The sequence below is a fragment of the Monopterus albus genome, unplaced genomic scaffold, assembly GCF_001952655.1.
Source record: "Monopterus albus unplaced genomic scaffold, M_albus_1.0 scaffold182.1, whole genome shotgun sequence".
NCBI classification, from domain to species: domain Eukaryota; kingdom Metazoa; phylum Chordata; class Actinopteri; order Synbranchiformes; family Synbranchidae; genus Monopterus; species Monopterus albus.
This window is the reverse complement of record NW_018128062.1, coordinates 854,580-861,663: the sequence shown is the minus strand read 5'-3', so window position 1 is coordinate 861,663 and position 7,084 is coordinate 854,580. Positions and strand designations below refer to the sequence as shown.

General features: G+C 38.4%; 1 protein-coding gene across 1 annotated transcript in view; it reads right to left on the bottom strand.

The window, feature by feature from the left end:
• The window catches only part of ches1 (checkpoint suppressor 1), a 54,011-nt gene that overhangs the window by 20,236 nt on the left and 26,691 nt on the right, over window positions 1-7,084 (bottom strand). The window lies entirely within an intron of this gene.

Genomic DNA, 7,084 nt, shown 5'->3' with positions numbered 1-7,084 from the left:
ACAGAAAAACATGAGATAGAGGAGTGCAGTCTTGACGTCCATCTTAAACTGTATTTGTGATCTCCATTTATATTATTTCCCCTCTCGATCATTTGATCCCAGTTGGACTTATGCTTCAGAGATGAGCACTATTTTCTGAATGATGTGTTTATTGTGTTTATCTGCTTGGAAACAGTCACATTGCTGTTATGTTTACAGCTAAAGAACAAACAACAAATAAGCCACAACTCCAAACATTAGACATTAAATTCTATGTTTAAGCAGTATTACTTTAAAAAAAAAGATTTAAATATAATTATTTGTGTCAGTACATTAGTTTGAAATATATCTGATTAGGGAAGCTGCAGTTCTTATACACCTCTGTGTTTTAAACTGCAGAATACTGAGCAATGTAAAGGTAACAATGTGATGGAGAAAAAATATATAAAGTAACTTGACACGTCATAGTGTGAGTTCAAGTCAAAGGGGGAAGAAAGAGGAGATGGGGGGAAGTGAGATGATCGTGGGTTGCCAACATCTGTTTCCTGTGTTATATAAGCTGTGGGGGCTGGTCTCCCTTGAAAATGGGAGATATTCAGAAGTCACGCTGCCACTGACCCCGCTAGTAGCACCACTGCTACTGCTGTCTTGACTGCAGGGCTTTTTACATCTGTTCACAAATAACTGTATGAATATCAGCCTAGGTATCATACAAAATGCTGCTAAAAATCTGGACCAAAGAGGCTTCACTTCATCTTAGACAAGCAGAAGAACAAAAGTAAACAGAAGGAAATATTAAGAGTGCAATAATGCTTATACAGATACCTATCTCCTCTAAATGTAACGTTTTACTCATCAGCTGACAACATTTTTTTTTATCATTATCAACTAATCCCATAAAAAGGACGACATCAACAATGAACTGATCTTACTAACATTACTAGCATTGCTCTTTAGAGCTCCATTAGGTGGCTACAGCTGTGCTAGCAGTTCTGTGAGGTACAGTGGTGCTTGAGCTAAATGCTAATCTCTGAATGATAACATGCTCACATTATGCTAACTTGATGATCTTTAGGAGGTATAATTTTTAACAGGTTTAACCACTGCAGTTTAGCATGCTAGTGTGCTAACATTTGCTAATGATCCTAAGCACAAGGTGCAGCTGAGGATGATGGGAAATCCATTAGTTTATCAGGTACTGAATTTTAAACCTGATGATGGGACAAGAAGAAAAGTCAGGCCATCACCAAAGTTATTACAATTCATCCTCTGCTGAAAAGTAATATCTCTACCAATTTTCATGGTAATCCATTTAACAGCTGTCAAGACATTTGATTAAAAACCAAAAATGTCAACCTCACAATGGTGCTAAATGAAAAGTCAGGGAATCACTAAAATAAGTCAGATTCATCCTATGGGATGTCTGAAGAAATTTCCTGGCAGTTCATCTAATAGCTGAGCTATTTCAATCTGTATCAGTGATGGACTGAGCAACTGATCAAATTTAAACAGTTCATACCGGCTAATATGAGAGGAAGATGCAAATTTTGTTTTCAACTCAGTAATGAAATGAGACTAAAAAAAGATGTATGCACAGAGAAACATCAGTGTGAGAGGCTGTGCTGTACACTACATGTTCACATAACATGACTTAAACTACCAACCTGAAGTATGATGGCTGCATACAATTTTATGATGGACATCCAGAGCTGGAGTAAAAGCATTACCCTGAATGTGTTTAAGCCTGATTAGTCCACTGTAATACAAGGATCCACAATCACTTACAGTATGTATACAGATAAACAGAGGATTAATAATATAATATATTGTAGGACTACTGTAGTACAGCGTGGATCAAAAATGTCTAAACACCAGATTAAGATATTCAGTACACTGGAAGAAAAATAATATGTTCAGAAATGAGGTAGACATGATAATTACAGCAGAGGATGCAAATCTTCTAACAGCAAGAAGAGAGAGAAGAGAGGCAGAAGGACAGAAGAAAAAGGAGAACGGGGATATCTGTTCTGATAAAGCTGCTTGATGCATACTGGTTATGTTATTGTTGAAGGCCATTTGATGGCAAAGGGACAAGAGGACACTGCTGGATGTAAATGAGCTATTTTTTTGTTAGTACATACAAAAATTAAGAGGAACAATATGTAGAAATTTCTACAGGTGTTCCACGAGTAGAAAACCTTTATATGTGGTTGTAATTTAATCCAAAGTTTGTCCCACTTTGTATTTGTCATGCAATCATGTTTACGTGCCAGGTTTTTGCTACAGATGAGCTTCTGTTATCCTCACAAAAAAAAAACCTTTTATAAATGACTTGTCACAATGGCATAATTTTTCATAATTTGTTCACACTGCTTCCCTTAGGCTACACTAAACAAATGGTATGTGACAACAAGGCTTGTCTTTATGCTTCCTTACCTCACAATGACAGAAACAAACATGTCACAAACAAGTTGTAAGAAAAAAGATTTGAAAGCAATGCTAGCTATGAGCTGTATTATAGTAGCTAATTAAAGCGCCATTCATTGATCAAACACAACACTGTTGTTTAAAGCTGATGTGGTTAAAAAGTTAGCAAACTGGATTTGCCTGTTGATACATCCAGCAGACACAAAGCAACACTAACTTGGAGTCGAGCTTTTCCCCATTAGCTCTTGTTTGGTTGCCACCATTGACATATAGGATGGCCAACGTGTCACCATTTCCCTTCTCTATTCAAAAATGAAGCAAAATATCATGAATACTATAGATGCCATTTTACTTTTTTGCAAATAGATTCTGTGCAGTAGTGACCAGAAGTGGGGTGACAGCACCACAGCGCCAATCAAAGCTGTCAAATCAACTGGAATACATCTTTTTTAAAAATATAACCTTACCAGGAAAATGACCACTTGTACACACATCAGCGTGATAATACACAGAAGTGACATCTGGGAAAAATTTATTTGATTTGTACTTTTGAGTTTGTGGTTTGACTTATGTCCCTTCTGCGAATTTGGAGGAGGCGGGATTTATGACCCATACTTCAACCAGCCACCAGGGGGCAACCGAGTCAAGGTGGCTTCACTTCCGGGTGCTGTCATGGCATCTATATTTTATACAGTCAACGGTCGCCACCAACTCCTGAGGGAAGTAGCTGGCTTTTAACGTAAATGTTCACTAGACACTAGCCTTTTCTGTCTGCTGTTTGGTGCTGAGCAGGTACCTTATCATAGGTTTATCAGATTTCTTTTCTCTGAAAAAAATTCCTTTTGCAGCTGAAGTGAAAGTAAATCAAAAGAGTGAAGCTGTAGAACACAAAGCCAAAACACTGAGCTGAAAGATGCTAAAACACTCATAAGAGTTATGGGGAAATGCTGAATGAGCTGGGTTTGTTATATACAAAATTAATAAATGCTTTAAGAGAAGTGCATGCCCCCCCCAAAAGCATCTTAGCATCAGGTGCATGTGCCAAGGAATAATACTAGTAAAGTAAAACGATTATAGCCCGCACACTGATTTGATGCTCCACAAAACTATTTTTATCCAGGCAAGGTGCTGCGCCAACGATGTTTCAACATTAAGCCTTCATCAAGTATATACTGATTTAATTTAGCCCACATTTACTGTCAAAATGTTGATTAGTACAGCTTTAAAAATTGTTCATAAACGTGATTATAGGGTAGGTATGTTCGATCTAAACCCAAAGTGCTGTCTCAGTGCTCCTAAATATTACTAATGACTCATATTACTAGACTTGCTGAATGAATTTCTTATTTGTCCACATGCATACTTTGAAAATACAAAAAAACACACAGGTCACAAAAATAAAACCTTAAAAACATCATTAATCTGTTTGTAATTTAGAGAAAATACAATACAGTCATGTAGAGTTTTTGCATATAGCACTAGCTGTCCTGTAGCTGCAGTGACCTCCATATGGCACAGCTCACAACGATCTGAGTTCCAAACGTAAAAGCAATCAAGGACATCTCTCGTTTGACCAGGACAAAGTTAAGTTAGAGTTGACACACTTAAGTGCAACACAGAGAGACTTCCTAGTGAGTTTTGGATTACAAAACTGAATATTCTCTCTGCTGTGATTTCATAAGAGGCTTTGAGAGATATATCAGTGTGACCGTGAGTTGCTGTGTGTGTGTTGTGCTGTTACAACACTGATCTTCAGTACTGATCCAGAAGTCTGAGGGCAAAAACACTTGTCATTAAGGCATGTCATTCAGCACAGTGAAGGATCCTGTTTGTAAACAAAGCCATGGCAACAGTGGGACTCTGTCACGCTCTCGCTCACAGGTTTACACTCCCACACGCAAGACTGACACACACATACACAAAGACACACACACACACACACACACACACACACACACACACACACACACACACACACACACATAACAGCAAGATTATTGTAAACTAGTCCTCATCTTGTCATCTGCCTGGATATGACCCAGAAATACAGTCGCTGGAACAAATAGGCCACTGTCATATTAATCTCCACCTCTGTAAATTGATGGAAAAGTGATTTAGTGTGTTCACAGTAAGCCATGTCTCCCTGCTTCTCCCTTCCTCTCTCCCTTTGTATCAGTGTCTGGCTCTGCCCATCACAACGATAACTTGACCTCCTCTTAACCAAATCCCTTGTCTTTCTTCTTTTCCACAGCGAGTAATGAGTAAAACATAATGCAACATAAAGAAATATATCTTTGACCCTGTAATTGCCTGCTCAATTCAAAAAAGACAAACAGGTAAACAAAAAAGCAAAGCAGGGAGCAAAGAGGAGTATTCACATGCAGATATTTTCTGTGAAAAGCTTTGAATGCTGAAGTCTGACTAAAATTACAGAGATTCTGTAATTGCAGTTTCAGATAAAGCACAGCACTTGGCAGGTAGAGTAGGAGTCTGCAGAGATGTGCCCTCATTTCCACACCGACACGGCGCTTGTGTGCGTGTGTGAATCCTTTAAAGGATTCATGCATGCTTGTATGCTTGTGAGTGTGTGCCTGTGTGTGCGCTTGTTTGTATCAGACATGCCTTGTGTGTGTTTGGAAGCGTGAGCGTGTGCGAGTGAGGGGAATAGGTTTGAAGGGTTAATTAGCATGCTGTCTTAAACGGTGTGCAGTGACAGGACGACAAGACAGGCTGTCCTTGCCAAAATCTTCTCTCTACATGCTGCTCAGCAGACACGCACGCATTTGTACAATACAAGATGAGGATATACACTGATTCTCCCCCACTCAGCACCTCAGTGCCCATCTGAAGCTCGCTCACAGACACAGACACACACACACACACAAAGTCAGTAAAGCCAAATCAGTTTTCTCGTTGCTACAGCAACAGCATACTTTTATGTCAACTGCAACCCAGTTACTATGGAGATATATATACAAGAGAAACTCTGTGGCGTTGTAGTCAAGGGCCAGATGACAGCATAGCGTGAGGGTACTGCAGGCACACACACTCGCTCATTAATACACACATACAGTACACACTGTGTCATCTTCTTCCTTCAGCTATTTTATTAAACACACTCAGCTCACTCAAAAGAATAACTTAAGGCTCACTCGCTGGTCAAGGAAAGCATAAAGAGCTCCCATATCCACCAGTATAATCTTAATCAGCTAAACACGCGAAGCCTAGCATTGATCCTCACTGTTTGTCCCCCACCACCAACACCCTTGGGCAAGATGAAATCTAAAGTCTGCTGGCATCTGTGTTATTAAATCCTCCAGTATTAATTTAGCACTAATTGAGTGAGGGATTCATCCCCTGTTTACTCCAAGTCTTTAACAGAGTAAAATCTGGATGGGAAAGCCTGTATAAAAGAGCGTAGCAAGACTTAAATCAAAAGCGAAACGTTGCTCCCACTGGGGCAGCGCAGCACGTCAGGGTGAAAGAGAACTATGAAAGCAGAGATCATCAAGTATTGATAAGGCCAAATCTGGTACAGCTGTAGACAAAATACAAAATATGTTTGACTTCAAGTCGGATATGGCTGCAAAATGCTGATAACTGTCTGGCTGTGAAATACATTTTAACCACAAATGATAGAGTGAGCAGTGGACCTATATTTACCTTTCTGCTTCAGCACTGTTTTGCTACATAATTATTCAGATTATGTTTGATGAAGACTGAAGAGAAACTAAAAAGCCCTGCACTGGTTTAAATTAGGGCTGGTAATCATTGAAGATTTTCAAAACCTGGGTCAGTGATCAAGCCAGGATTATCTGGGAGGACACAAACAATACTGTGAAAAGTACAGACCATATACACAGTAATATTAAAAAGACTGTATAAAGAACTGACATTGGACAGATCATGTTAGACACACTGTATAACTATAAATAATGTTGTGAAAGATAACATTAAAGAAATTACGTTTAGGCAATTATAGAATCATATGGATGAGATATTTTACCAGTGGTCAAATATTTTGCTTTCTGTTTTACTTTAAAAAAGACTTTGTCTTTGTACCTATAAAACCAAATCAATTAGATAATATACTATGAGCTTAAATAATGGGAAACCTAACAATGCTTCATAATTATTCCCAGAAAGTATTTGACATAGAGCAGGCCTATTAAGATAGAAGAGTGGCAACACTGAGGGGGTCAAAAATGGCAGCAGGTCACGTGACTATTGGATCATCAAACTGTTGATTAAGAGCTGGATTTATCAGCAATTACCATTTTAATGTCTTGTACAGCCTTGCAAACTAATTCTTTGTTCTGTTGTTGTAGATAGCTCAGCTAGTTTAGCTAGTGATGTAGGTAGCTAACTATTAAAGTAAGCTAATAATTGAAAGAAACAGTCAAATGGTTGTAAAATGTGTTTTGGAAATTGGCAGGCTCTGGCTCAAAACCTGCTGATAAAGTCATACTTTCTCAAAACCACACTTTAAAGAATATAAAAACATTTTTTCTACAAACCTCCATTTTGATTTAACTAAATAAACCAGTGCATCGGTGTTTAATGCAAAGAGTAGTTGAATATTCTATCAAAAAGGTTTTCTGATTTGCTGATTAGGTTAGAAAATATAGGAAATTTGAAAGGAATGCAATAGGAAAATGTGCCAAAGAAGTACTGGACC